Source organism: Balaenoptera borealis, assembly GCF_965194805.1.
Source record: "Balaenoptera borealis genome assembly, chromosome: 1".
NCBI lineage: Eukaryota > Metazoa > Chordata > Mammalia > Artiodactyla > Balaenopteridae > Balaenoptera > Balaenoptera borealis.
Genome location: NC_138860.1, coordinates 97289288 through 97303029, shown reverse-complemented (window position 1 = coordinate 97303029; position 13742 = coordinate 97289288). Strand labels below are relative to the sequence as shown.

The window sequence follows — 13742 nt, the reverse complement described above, 5'->3', positions numbered from 1 at the left end:
GCAGGGGCTACTCTTTGTTGCGGTGTGCATGCTTCTCACTGCAGTGGCTTCTCTTGTTGTGGGGCATGGGCTCTAGGTGCACGGGCTTCAGTAGTTGTGGTGCATGGGCTTAGTTGCTCCACGGCATGTGGGATCTTCCTGCACCAGGGCTCGAACCCATGTCACCTGCATTGGCAGGTGGATTCTTAACCACTGTGCCACGAGGGAAGTCCCTAAAGTGTAGTTTAATCCCAATGTTTCCTTATTGATTTTTCTGTCTGGACGATCTCTCTGTTGTTGATAGCTACCTTCACTTTTTAAAATTCTTTTTTCTTTTTTCTCCTCTGATTGGATAATTCAACTGTCCTGTCTTCGAGTTTACTAATCCTTTCTTCTGCTTGATCTAGCCTTCTATTGAACCCCTCTATTTAATTTTTCAATTCAGTTATCATATATTTCAGTTCTGTGATTTCTGTTTTGGTACTTTTAAATATTTTCTATCTCTTCATCAAAATTCTCACTTTGTTCATGTATTACTCTCCTGACTTAAGTGAGCAACTTTATAACTATTATTTTGAACTCTCTATCAGGTAAATTGCTTATCTCTGTTTCATTAAGATATATTTTTGTAGATTTATCTTGTTCTTATTTTGGGGATATATTTCTTTTTTTCTTCATTTTCCTCAACTCTCTCTGTTGGTTTCTATACATCAGATAAAAACGCCACCTCTCCCCATCTCGACAGACTGGTCCTGTGTAGGAGATGAACCTTGTCTATCAGTCCAGCCAAATCTCCTGATTGCCTCTCAAATCTTTGATTGTCCAAGCTTATTCTTAGTACCTCCCCATACCTGTACCAAGACCCATTAGCATCCCAAAGGAAAGATTACATTCAGCACCTAGATGCAGGCTGATTGGAAATCACATCCTCTGACAGCAACTGAGAAAGTATATAGTTAAGCTCCTTCCAAGGAAGAAGAAACTGGGAGATAGTTGATTTTGTCTGTTTTCTCTGTGCTGGGCCCAAGTGTATAGCTGCAGAGGTGTTCTCCTGCACCTGTTAAGAACTGCTTCTTTGTTTGAAGAACTGCTTCTTTGTTTGCTATAGTACTATGGGACTTGTGAATTCAAACCCCATTGGCTATCAGAGCCAGGTAATCCAGAGGCCCATCCCTCAGGCAGCAGCCACAAGATCTGAGGTACCAGATATGTGTACAAGCTCTTTCCAGGGAGATACTTGTGACTTTGGAGTGGGCTAGAGGGAGAAGAGTGTCCAGCATCTTCCACAGAAACTGGAGTGGACCATAGCCAGCTCCCAGATGCATGCTATATTAGAAGCCTGACCCTCAGGTAGAAGCTCTTAAAGTATTCAGATAGAACTTTCTCAAGGAAAGACTAGAAGCAATTTTGCCTGCTTCCTCTCTGTTGAACCTTGGGGAGACAGCCATGATGAGTGCCTGCACCTGCTAACAACTGTTTCTTTGTTTGCTATAGTTTTGTGGGTCTTGCGAATGCAAACCTTGTTGGCTTCCAGAGCTAGGTGTTTTGGGACCCTGTCATTCAAGTTGGAGTCTTAAAAGTTGGGGTCCTAAATATGGGGCCCAAACTTTTAATTCCTCAGGTAGAAGTTTGGAATTGGGCGTTTCCTCCCAATTGCATGACACTGTGCTGAGCATGGGGCTTATGGCAAACATGTCTCACTCTGCTTTCCTACCTGTTTTGCTGTGGGTATTTTCTTATTCACCCAATATGTAGGAGTCACACAGCTTGCTTCTGGATTTCTTTCAGAGGTAATTTCTCTCTGTGTAGTAACAGAACATTCATTGTGTCCATGAGAGAAGTGGGGTTAGGAGCCTCCTATGTCATCATCACAGCTGACCCCTCTTTCCCTCAGTCTTCTTTTAAAGTAGTTTTACTTATATCTCATTTTATTGACATTATCTGTTTGTACTCAACCTCCCTAATTGGACTCTAAATAACATGAAGGCAAGGAGTGTACCTTCATAATTTCCAGTCTGCATTACCAAATTAGCACAGAGTACATAGTCAATAAATGAACAAAGACATAAACCAAATGGAACCAGGAAGCCTAGTAATTATGTAGGTAAATAGGTCCCTTCCTTCTGAAACTTCAGGCATGATATCTGGAAACAGTTTGAGCAAGACAAATTTGGAATGAGTGAATTAGAGCCATGGTTGCCAAGAAAGCCTTTTATGATTGGAAGGGAACCACAAACAATTTATGTAGGCTCAAGGAGTCACTCTGAGAAATAGTTGTTTCTTCTTCTATTTTACAAGAAAAATAGTAGGAAATAAAGATGAAGAGGAACTTTGAAATAAAACCTTATAAAGCAAAAAGCGATGCCCCTCCCATCTTTTAACTATTGTTCACAAGTCACTGAAAAGTCCTAAGAAGGTAAATTAATATCTTCTCTTCTCACAGGTTATGAACAGGGATGTAAGACTGGACTAGAGCCACCTATCAACAGAGCCTGAAACCCAGGTGCCGGAGCAGTCCACATTCCCCACAGTGCTTCTGGCCTTAAGCAAAAATTCACCTTGCTATGAGGCTCAGACAATAAATAAAATAACCTATGAGGAACTGGAGCTGGAGTTTATATATATTTTTAAAATCTTTATCTTCACTTAAATTTTATTCAATGCAAGTAATTTATTTCTTTACTATTCACATGTCTATTTTAAAATATGGCTAAGGAGTAGGATTGTGTGGTCTACATTTCCTCTGTCTGTGGTCTGCATGTGAAGAATCTTGACTGGTTAGTCATTGTTGAGAGTTTTGCTAAACTACTCGATAATATTGCTGCCCCAGCATCCATTTTGTGTGGCCAAGCAGCCTGCAGGGGACTTTAACTGACTGGCCCCCGTCCCGTGAGTGCATGCCCTAGATAACACCATTACAGTCATAAATAAATGTAAGATCCTGATATGACTCCCCCAGCCACCTTTCGGTAATTACTCTCCCTTGCCTGCCAAGGCCTTCTCCTTGTGTACCCCTTAAATAAGATGCTCCACAAAGCTCACCAAAATCCCACTCTTTTTGGTTTGAATTGACCAATCTGGACTTAGCCAGGGAACACCAACATATTCCACCTGTAGACCCTAATAAATGCATGTGCCCCAGGTCCTGCCATGCTCTCTCTTCCTGTACCCTGCCTTGACTTCCTCTCACGGCCCCATGAGGCATGCAGTGCACCTCCTCCAGGACCTGTGAGTAATAAACTTCTCTATTTCAATTCCTTTTCTTGAACTATGGCTCAGCAACCAGATACCCAGGGCTGTACTTAACAAATGCTCATTTAACAAAGTCGCAATAGTCACACAAGTACCATTTTTCCCCTGAGGGCAAAGTCCCTAAAGAAAATAACCAGCCCCTAAAGGGGCTGAAAATCCAATCACTTAGAATAACTGCAAACTTCATGGTAACACTATAGATTTTTGTTTTCATTATTTCTTGCAAATAGTTATTATCTACTATGTGCCAGTTATTTTCTACTGTGTGGAGACACACAGAGTATCTGCACTGGATATAGTAGCAGACAAGACAGAAACATCCCTGCTCTTGTAGGATTATAGTCTTAAGGGGGAGATGGCCAACAACCAAGTAAACAAGTAAAATGAAATGAAATAGTGATACCTGACACAAAGAAATAAAAACAGGGCATAGTCTAGACAGAGTCAACAATTACAAAGTCTCTGAGATAGAAGGGGGCTTGAGGTTCTTAAGGGATGGGGACAAGGGAGTAAAAGAAAAAATGTAATAGGCAAACATACAGTGAACTTTCCATTATATCCACAAAGTCACCTTCCCAATCGTCTTGAATAACTGAACTTAACACATTAGGCTCAAACATGCTATTATTTTAACACCTTTTATTTTCTTTTCAGAAATTTTCACCTTTTTTAGACTTACAATATGTAGACATTATAATTTAAATTCTTCTTGAAGCCAAAGGAACAGAGTTATAATTGCTAGTTGCACTGTGGTATATGGCTTGAAAGTCCAAAGTATTTAGCTGGAATATGTACCAACTGCAGAACATAACTGAAGCTTGTATCCTTAAATAAATTTGCATCAGTGGCTTGGTTTCCAAAAAATAAATATCTTTTCTTTTTAAGAGTAGAAAATGGTTTCACAACCCCTTAGAAATTGAGAAGTAGCCTTTCTGGAAAATAACTAATTGGCTTAATTACTGAATCAGGCTTCTCCTAAATGACTTTGCTCTAAATAAAATAATCTTTGCTTTTTTTTTTAGGTATAATTTGCCATTAAAAATTTTTTTAGCATCAGTATCTGCTTCCATTTCCTAGTCAGCCTCAATTCAGGTTTTAGAGCCCTTCCTTTAACTTAACAGGGCAACAGTATCATTTTGTGAAGGTTGGAGGAAGGGGCTTGATAAAACAGAAAGAACACTTTATATGAAGTCAGATATTTGCTCACATATTTATTCATTCATTGATTTATAAATATTTATTAAAAATCTTACTATGTGCCAGGCTCTGAGGTAGATAGAGTAGTGGCTGAAATAGACATGCTCTGTCTTCATGGAGCTTTTAGTCCATTTCCAGTTCCCTCACATTCTTCTGGCTGGGTAATTCTGAACAAGTCATATCACCTCTAAAAGCCTGGATTTCCTCATGAGTAAAATAAGCAATATGTAAGAAGCATTGTGAGGATTATAGATAATAGCATAGGCTTTGTCTGGCATATGGTGGTTACTTAGTAGATTTCAATAAGGACATCCTACCCAGAGGCCTCATGTATTCAGATAGTTCATTAGAGGAAAATATTTCAGTTCTAAAGAACAAATGAGGTAGTTTCAATTCATTGATTATTTTATTACTGTTTCATTTGTTACACTTATTGGATAGCTGTATTAATATGTTAGTTTGAGCTAATAGCTCTTCAGTTTGTTAATGTCTATCAGTAAATGATAACTTTAATTCCATAAGGTTTCTGCTCACAAATGTACACTTCCCAGAACAGGACTTGCCTTGGTTACTATTTTTAATCAATAACAAGAATCCAAGACGACACAAGTTCTTTAGAATCCTAATTAATGGTTTTGGTGATAAATGTTTACTATCACAGATACTTGTTTCAGTTTCCACCAAACCTACACAATAAAGATGTGCACAGTAATTTTTCTTCCTGAGGATAGAAAAAGATTGAATATTTCCTTCAAAATGTTACTTTAATCCATTCTACCAAAACATAACATAATGATACATTTTCAATAGTTAAATTAAAGCTCTTTACAAAGGTCATATAAATACAGAGTCATTATTAAAGTAGATGTTTAACACAAAGCAAGGGGAAATAGAGATTTCCTCTAAGGTAACTTGGTTTCATATTATTTTCAAAACAACAACAATTCCCCACAAATGTCACTTGGGAAATGCCCATGAACACCAATATCAGAGGAGGTTATGGCTTTGCCCACAGAGGGACTTAAGTTTACACAGAGGAAGGAGGTTGAAAGATGGGGCCAAAACTCAACTGGCCTCCTAAGGTTCATGTGGAAAGACAGCTCCAACTTTGTTTTTGTCAGTTGCACAGGGAGGTGTATTTTTGGATAAAAGCAGGATTCCAGCTGTCTAGCTCAGTTCTATGAATCAAGGGGAGATTTACATGCATTGTCTCTGTGGCCTGACTCCCCAAATTTGATGTGGACCCCTCTGAGGCACTGACAGGTAGAGCTTATCTATTCTGCTGGTATATGCTTCAGTTTTCCCTGTTTTAAATCTGTCCTTTACTAGATGAGGTCAGAGATACAATTCCTGGCATACTAAATCAGTTATCAGTTTAGTGAGAAAATCAAATTATTTGTCTGTCTGGTAGACCAACTGTTCATCTGAATTAACCAACAGGTGGCAAGAGACAACAGCCCTTATCAATAAGCCAAATGTTGGCTGACTTGATTGGTTAATTCATTGACCACTGAATTCAGCTAAGAGAATGGCTCTGTTTCAGATAGCACCTGAGTCATTTCATGTCTTTCCTTGCTTTTTTGTTAGTGGAAGCTATGAAACCTCTGATTATTTGCTGAGTATTTGTGTTTTTACTTTGCTTTGTGATAAGTCTCTTCTCTTTCCCACAAGCTTGCTTTATGTGTGTGTCCTGAGGGAATGGAATGCGTCCCAATTAGGAAAAATATTCAAGTTGGAAGGGATGTTAAAAATCATCAAATCAAAATAACTCTCCAGTGCTCTAGTCTCCTTTGTCTTTATAATTTGTCCTCTCAATATCTCCAATGAAGGGAAGCAGATGCCTTCCTTTTAGCAGAAGAGCTCATCTACCTATAGATAGCACTAACTGGGCTGGCATACTTGGGAGGAAGGAGGGAGTGGAAGAGAAAGAGATGAAGAAGAGAGGAGGGGTGGAATGCGCTACAATTTATTGAGCCCTTACTCTGGACACAGCTCTGTGCAGACATGAATCACAGACATATCATATGATTTGGGGTTATGGCTCTAGAGTCCAGCAGTATGCATGAACAGAGTTAACACAGGAGCGTGTTAGCAGAGTCTACATCTCTACCTTTTTCAATAATATCCTTTTTTGATTTCCTCGCTCTTGCTGAGGTGATAGAGGGAGAGATAGTAGCTGTATATTAGGGTCAGAGGTGGGGGATTAGTATCATCAACCTCTCTGCTGCCCTTAAAAGCTTCATCTGCTCAGACCTAGAGGCAGCAGAGTTGCTCTTCCCTTAAAGGTTATAAAATGGTTTTGCTCACATATATTCGTGGTTGAGCAGGAATTTGAACCTAGGCCAGTTTAATTTTAGAGCCTGTGCTCTTAACCAGGCTTCACTGTCTTTCTAGTCAGTTCTCTCATACCATTCATCTGCTTTCTATTCTCTATCATGCCTTCCTGCACTGCATCAAGATAGTGCAGCAGACCTATAATTGCCTGGTAGAGGGAAAGTAATAATTTCCTATGCACATATCCAAAAAGTGTTAGATTTTTTTTTAAGGTAATAAAGAAAGGACATAAAAGTAGCAGTGTGAAAGCAAGTACAGGAGACAGGTAGAGAAGGTTGTCAGAGTTTGTGACCCTTTATGGAATTGTTCCCTCACCAACTGACAAAGCAAGTCTCACGTTCCCTGAAGTGAAAACTTGGATGAGAGGTTTCCTTGTGGAACCGTTCCCCTTCCCACCTCTGTGAGATAATGCAAACTAGCCATGTACCCAAGCCCCATGAGAGGCAGTGTTCATGGTTAGGAGTGAGGGGTCCAGAGCAAGTCTGAATCTCACCTCTTCCACTTTCTAGCTGATGACCATGGTTAAGTTATTTAGCTTCTCTGTGACTCAACCTGGAAAGTAAAGATAATAAGAGTACTCACCACGTAGGTTGGTTGTGATGATTAAGTGGGTTACATATTTTCAGTACTTAGGACAGTGCCTGGGATCAAGTTCTATCATCATCATTAGCAGCAACAAGCAGCAACATCCAGGAGTTTGGTTGTATTCTGTCAGACCGAAGCCCTCTCCCTGAGATCTCAGGTTGTTATTTGTGCTTTGCAGGGGATTGAGAGAAGTTCTCTCTTTGTGCCTTCTCCATGCTCCACTGAATGGGCTCAGTCTGAATCGCCAGTTGCTGGACATCTTCTGGGCACCAGGAATTTTGGTTAGCACAGATTCCAGGTTAGTTCTGTGAGCCCCTTTGAAAAGCTGGAACCAGATCTCCACAAAATGGTATCTAGGACACTGGGTCAATTTTAAAATGGGATTAATGTATTGAAGGCTTTTGTATGATAAGAGATAGCAGGACGAGCTTAACTACTCACACAATTACATGCACACACACTGCAGGATGTGGCAAAAGAAATGGCCACATTTCTCTGCTGCTTCCTTCTCACAGCAATCACGATGGTCCTATTGTCTAGACTAACCTTCTGTGGACCCAATGAAATTGATCACTTCTTTTGTGACTTCACCTCTCTGGTCCATCTCTCCTGCATGGACACTTCACTCACTGAGACCATTGCTTATGCCACCTCTTCTGCAGTGACTCTGATCCCATTTCTTCTCATCACAACCTCCTACTCCTACATTCTTGCTGCTGTCCTAAGAACTCCATCTGGCACAGGCTGGCAAAAGGCCTTCTCCACCTGCTCCTCTCTCCTTACCATGGTCATGGTGTTCTATGGGACACTGATTGCCACATACTTTGTGCCCTCAGCCAACTCTTCCCAACTCTTGCACAAAGGATTTTCTCTACTTTATACCATCCTAACACCCATGTTCCAGCCCATCATCTATATAGCCTGAGAAACAGAGACATCCATGAAACCCTGAAGAAGTGCTTGAGTAAGAAGCCAGGTTTCCTTAGAAGATGCAAAAAGGAAAAGAACTATATTTGTTCAATGGTTCATAAACTGGATTGAGTAATTTAGAGTCTACATAAAAGGCAACTACCTAAACTATTAGTTACCAAAGGCTGATGACCAGATGCCTGTGAGTATGGCTGTGAACACTGCTGAATTCTGACAGCGTCAGGTGAACTGGTGTCCCAGGAATGGTCTAAGCAGGTCAGATTCTGCTCCATTCTGCTCCAGGATCCTTGTGTAGAAGCTCATCTCCAAAATGAGCTGATAATGCTGGTCACTCATTTGTTCAAATACTCATTGAGGGTCTACTATGTCCAAGGCATTGTACAAAATATAAGTGCAAGATAAACAAAAACAGAGGAAGTCCCTGTGCTCATTAAATTCACAGTCATAGGGGGAAGACAAACGTTAATCAAATAACTAGTATAAAACTACATATATAAATATAAAATTACACTTGTGATTCAAAATTAAAAATAATAAGATGACTACTACACACCTATTAGAATGGCCAAAGTCCAGAATACTGACAACACCAAATGCTGGTGAGGATACGGAGCAACAGAAACTCATTCATTGCTAGTGGGAATGCAAAACAGTACAAATGTTTTGGAAGACAGTTTGGACATTTCTTACAAAATTGAACATACTTTTACCATATGTTTGAGCAATCACACCCCTTGGTATTTACCCAAATGAGTTGAGAACGTATGTTCACACAAAAAACTGCACCTATTTATAGCAATTTTATTTATAATTGCCAAAACTTGGAAGCAACCAAGATGTCCTTCAGCTGATGAATGGAAAAATAAACTGTGATACATAGACAATGGAATGTTATTCAGCACTAAAAAGAAATGAGCTATCAAGCCATGAAAATACATGGAGGAAACTTAAATGCATATTACTAAGTGAAAGAAGTCAATCTGAAAATGCTATATAGTGTTTTATCCCAATTATATGATGTTCTGGAAAAGGCAAAACTTTGGAGACAGTAAAAAGATCAGTGGTTGCCAGTCTTGCACTCAAGACTTAGAACTGGGAAACAAAGATTTGGGGAAATGAGGGCTAGGCAGAGGACCCATGATGAATCTATGATGCTCAATCTCCCCTGCTATTATGGTGGCAGGCTCAGTTGGAAGCTGGAGCATTGTATTTATTGAGTTCCACCTCTTCCTACCAGGCCCTCTGCCAGGCTCTTGCCTGAACTTGCTTCCCCTCTTACTGGCACATGTTCTCGGTAAGTTAGAACATAGGGTGTGGTGGGCATGTGTTTTTTGCTCTATGCAACTCTAAAGAGCTGAGTTGACTTCTGAGTAGAAAAGCTGAGGTCAGCATTGCACACTCAGATGCTGCCTGCCTTCTTTTCTGGCTCCTACAAATTATGCTTCCCTAGTGCTGAGGTTCGGATTATCTCTTGCCTGAACTTTCTTCTGAAGACTTCTTCTTTTTTTGAGTTAAGCAAAGAGATTATGTTCACCATGTGTAGGGTTTACTCAAAACCCTGGATGGGAAACAGCACATACAAGACTATGATGGGTATCTGAAAACATTCTCAGACCTTGCTTTATGAAGAGAGAATTGCCCTCTTCTTGCTCCTCTTGTAAACTAGGAAAATATTGTGTGATCATCTTAGGGTACTCCCGGTAAAAGTAAAACTTGTCAGGTTTCATTTATCCACAGGTGGCTCATTGGGAGCAAGGGTTAATGTCAGACTAGCTCTGCAGGAAATTGGATAGGAGAGCAGGCTTTTGTGTCATGGGAAAGTTTTTAATTTTAGCTCTGCCAGTTTCTTCTAATGTGCTTTGGGCAAGTTACTTAAACTCACCAATTTTAGCCTTTCTCATCTGTAAAGGAGGACAAGCCATGCCCATCTCACACTGTCCCTAAGTGAGAACATGCACTGTCTGTCTGGCCCATAGCAAGTCCTCAGTAAATGGTAGCTCTTGTAACGCTTCTTCTAGGTTCCACCTTCTGTACCAAATCCCAGTCAAAACTATTATGTAGTCAAAATTCATTTTTGATATTACAAAGTAATAAATATTCAGAATGTTTAAGGCCCAGAGAGAATGTATGGATTACACAATATCTTCTTCACAAGAAGTGATCCCCTACGGGATTAAGTGGACTTTCCCCAGGTAACACAGACTAGAATCCAGAAATTCTATATCTGAGTCCTGTCCTCTCCCCTATACCATACCACCTACCAACTCAGTAGGTTTTCTCCTTGCCTAGGGACACACAAGGAACATTCCTGTATATGCCAGCATCACTGTTTGGTTATACTTGGCTAGGAGAGAGTGTAGTGTATCACAGCACATGCCAGAGCCATGGAACTTCCCCTCCAGCCTCAAGCCTTACATTCCATCTCCTACAAGCCTGCAGCTCTACTCAGGTAACAAAGCCTCAGAATGTTTATGGCCAGCACAATTGCCAGCAACTGGGAGAAACTTCTCCACTACTCCTTCTGCAGGAAGCCACAGCTCTCAACCTCTCAAATGGGGAAGGGGACATGTTGGGGATAGAACTAGCTTCCTATTTCCATTGAGACATGGCAATGAAACATGAAGCCTGGGGAGTCTCTTCCAAGTTAGTGAGGGCTGCAGGAATGGAAAAGCCACAGCCCTGCTCCCACAACTGAAAATAAGCCCCAACACTGGCAAAGAACCCAGGGGTCTCATCTGACCCAAACCAGTGGTTTTCTGACCTTACATTTGGGCAAAGGTGCCTGAGAAGCCACCAAAGGCGAGGAAGAGGTTAAGCAGTCTCTGAGCCCCACCCCTGCACTCACTGAGCAATTCTGTTTTGATGTATCTTATTTATTCCATTTAAAACTTCATTTGAATAAAGACTTTTGCTGCTAAATATGTGTACACACACACACAAACACACACAATTTTTTTTACTAGACCTTTCCTTTCATTATAGCTTCCCTTATTTTCCCTGCTGGAAAAACATACAAAAACATGAAGGTCATGTTTGGATTAGTTTACGTCCCATAAAGTCAAGGACAGTTGGTGCACCCTGACTGAGAGGACAAGACAGAGATAGTATTTAGAGAAGACCACAGCTTCTAGGATGATGATTTCTGCAGGAAATTTTGTATGTCAAACACCTGCACTGTATTTTTTAAGCCTCTGAATCTCTGTAACTGACTTCTACCAGGTTGAAGCAACACTTGCCAGTGACTTTCCCAGGTTTATCAGAGATGCCTGTCCTTGCGGGACACTGGACACCTCCAGGTAGCATGACCACACCCTGACATATTTGTGCCTTTAGGCTCAGGAGTGGGTTGGTCTGCAAAAGAAGCCTCTTGTCACTCACAGACTTAGATTCCTTCTGAGGAGAAGTGAAGGGAAGGTTACACGATGACCTGTAAGTTTCTGATTCTTGTCCCAGGGCTGTGCAGGCCTTTACTGGTAGATGAGAGGGATATAGATGTACAACCAACTAGATGGAGTCAGGGGAGAAAGTCATAGCCACTCCTGCCATCGTAGGGAGTAGCTGTGTTTTCACAGAGACCTGTCACCCTGCTCTCTCTGATCTCAGGCAGGAGGGCAAGAAAGCCCACATACAATCTTGGTGGTTTCTCACTGGTCCACACCTGCTCGAGCTCAAAGAATATGGGACCTTAGTAAGAGAGAGTCACAACTTTCAGGCAGAAATCAAGAGTCTTCAGCACAAGAGGTCCACTCCTTGTGCATGCTCCTGGGGTCTGACCACCCCGCTAACCACTGAGAGAGTGGAGGGTTGTGGTATCTGCTTAGTTCTTTCTTAGCTGAGAGACCTGGGGCAAGTCTCTTCAGCACTTTGGGTTTTAGGCTCTGAATCTGAAAAATCGGGAAGGTTGGCTAAATGTTTTCTAAGGAATATGCTGAAGATAACAAGTAACATTCATATCATACTTTAAATTTTATAAAGCTCTTTCACATAGTTTCTCATTTGGCTATAAACTAGAAATGATCCCCACAGCACAAATGAAGAAACTAAGATTCAAAGATGTTAAATGACTTCCTTAAAGTATCTCTCTGGGGCTTCCCTGGTGGCGTAGTGGTTGAGAATCTGCCTGCCAATGCAGGGGACACAGGTTCGAGCCCTGGTCTGGGAAGATCCCACATGCCGCGGAGCAACTGGGCCCGTGAGCCACAATTACTGAGCCTGCGCGTCTGGAGCCTGTGCTCCGCAACGAGAGAGGCCGCGATAATGAGAGGCCCGCGCACCGTGATGAAGAGTGGCCCCCACTTGCCACAACTAGAGAAAGCCCTCGCACAGAAACGAAGACCCAACACAGCCATAAATAAATAAATAAATAAATAAATAAAACCCAAAAAAGTTAAAAAAAAAAAAAAAGTATCTCTCTGAATGCCTTTTGGTTTCCAACCTTCTGTTATTTCCTTTACAGTGTACTCCTAGCTCTGAGTTCCATAATTCAGTTATTCTTTTCCGGGTATGTGCTATAAACCGAAAGTGTTCCCCAAATTCATATGTTGAAACATAATCCTCAATGTGATGGTATTAGTAGGTGGGGCCTTTGGGAAATAATTAGGTCATAAGGGTGGAGCACTCATGAATGGAATCAGTGTCCTTATAAAAGAGACCCCAGAGCTCTCCATCTCTCCTCTGTGCCTTGTGAGGACACAGCAAGAAAACGACCTTCTATCAACTAGGAAGCAGGCTCTCACCAGACACCAAACCTGCTGGCACCTTGATCTCAGACTTCCCAGTCTCCAGAACTATGAGAAATTAATTTCTGTTGTTTATAAGCTACCCAATCTATGGTATTTTTGTCATAGCAGACTGAACATACTAAGACAGTACTTTTTAAATTTATTTTTTATTGAGATAACATTGATTTATAACGCTATAAGTTTCAGTGTACAACACTGTATTTCTACTTCTACAGCCCATATCACTCCTAGGGCCTAAATCAGGTAGGCATAATATATCATAGACATTACATTAAAAAGTGCCAGGCACTTCCCTGGTGGCACAGTGGTTAAGAATCCGCCTGCCAATGCAGGGGACACGGGTTTGAGCCCTGGTCTGGGAAGATCCCATACGCCGTGGAGAAACTAAGCCCGTGGGTAACAACTACTGAGCCTGCACTCTAGAGCCCACGAGCCACAGCTACTGAGCCCGTGTGCCACAACTACTGAAGCCCACGTGCCTAAAGCCCATGCTCTGCAACGAGAAGTCACCACAATGAGAAACCTGTGCACCACAACGAAGAGTAGCACCCCCTCGCCACAATTAGAGAAAGCCCGCATGCAGCAACGAAGACTCAACACAGCCAAAAAAAAAAAAGTGCCAAACTTTTTGGCAGTATGTCATCTGGGACAATGATGCCAGTAGGGGGCTGCTTTGGATGCAAGTTTCCCAATCCCAGTGTCACATTGGATTATGCCTTAAAA

The 13742-nt window shown here is 41.3% G+C and overlaps 1 pseudogene across 1 annotated transcript; it reads left to right on the top strand.

The window, feature by feature from the left end:
- Positions 1–1067: 1067 nt before the first annotated feature.
- LOC309616001 (olfactory receptor 11A1-like) lies at positions 1068–12681 on the top strand (annotated as a pseudogene). Its single transcript has one exon. The product of its transcript is annotated as an olfactory receptor 11A1-like (transcript).
- Positions 12682–13742: the final 1061 nt, after the last annotated feature.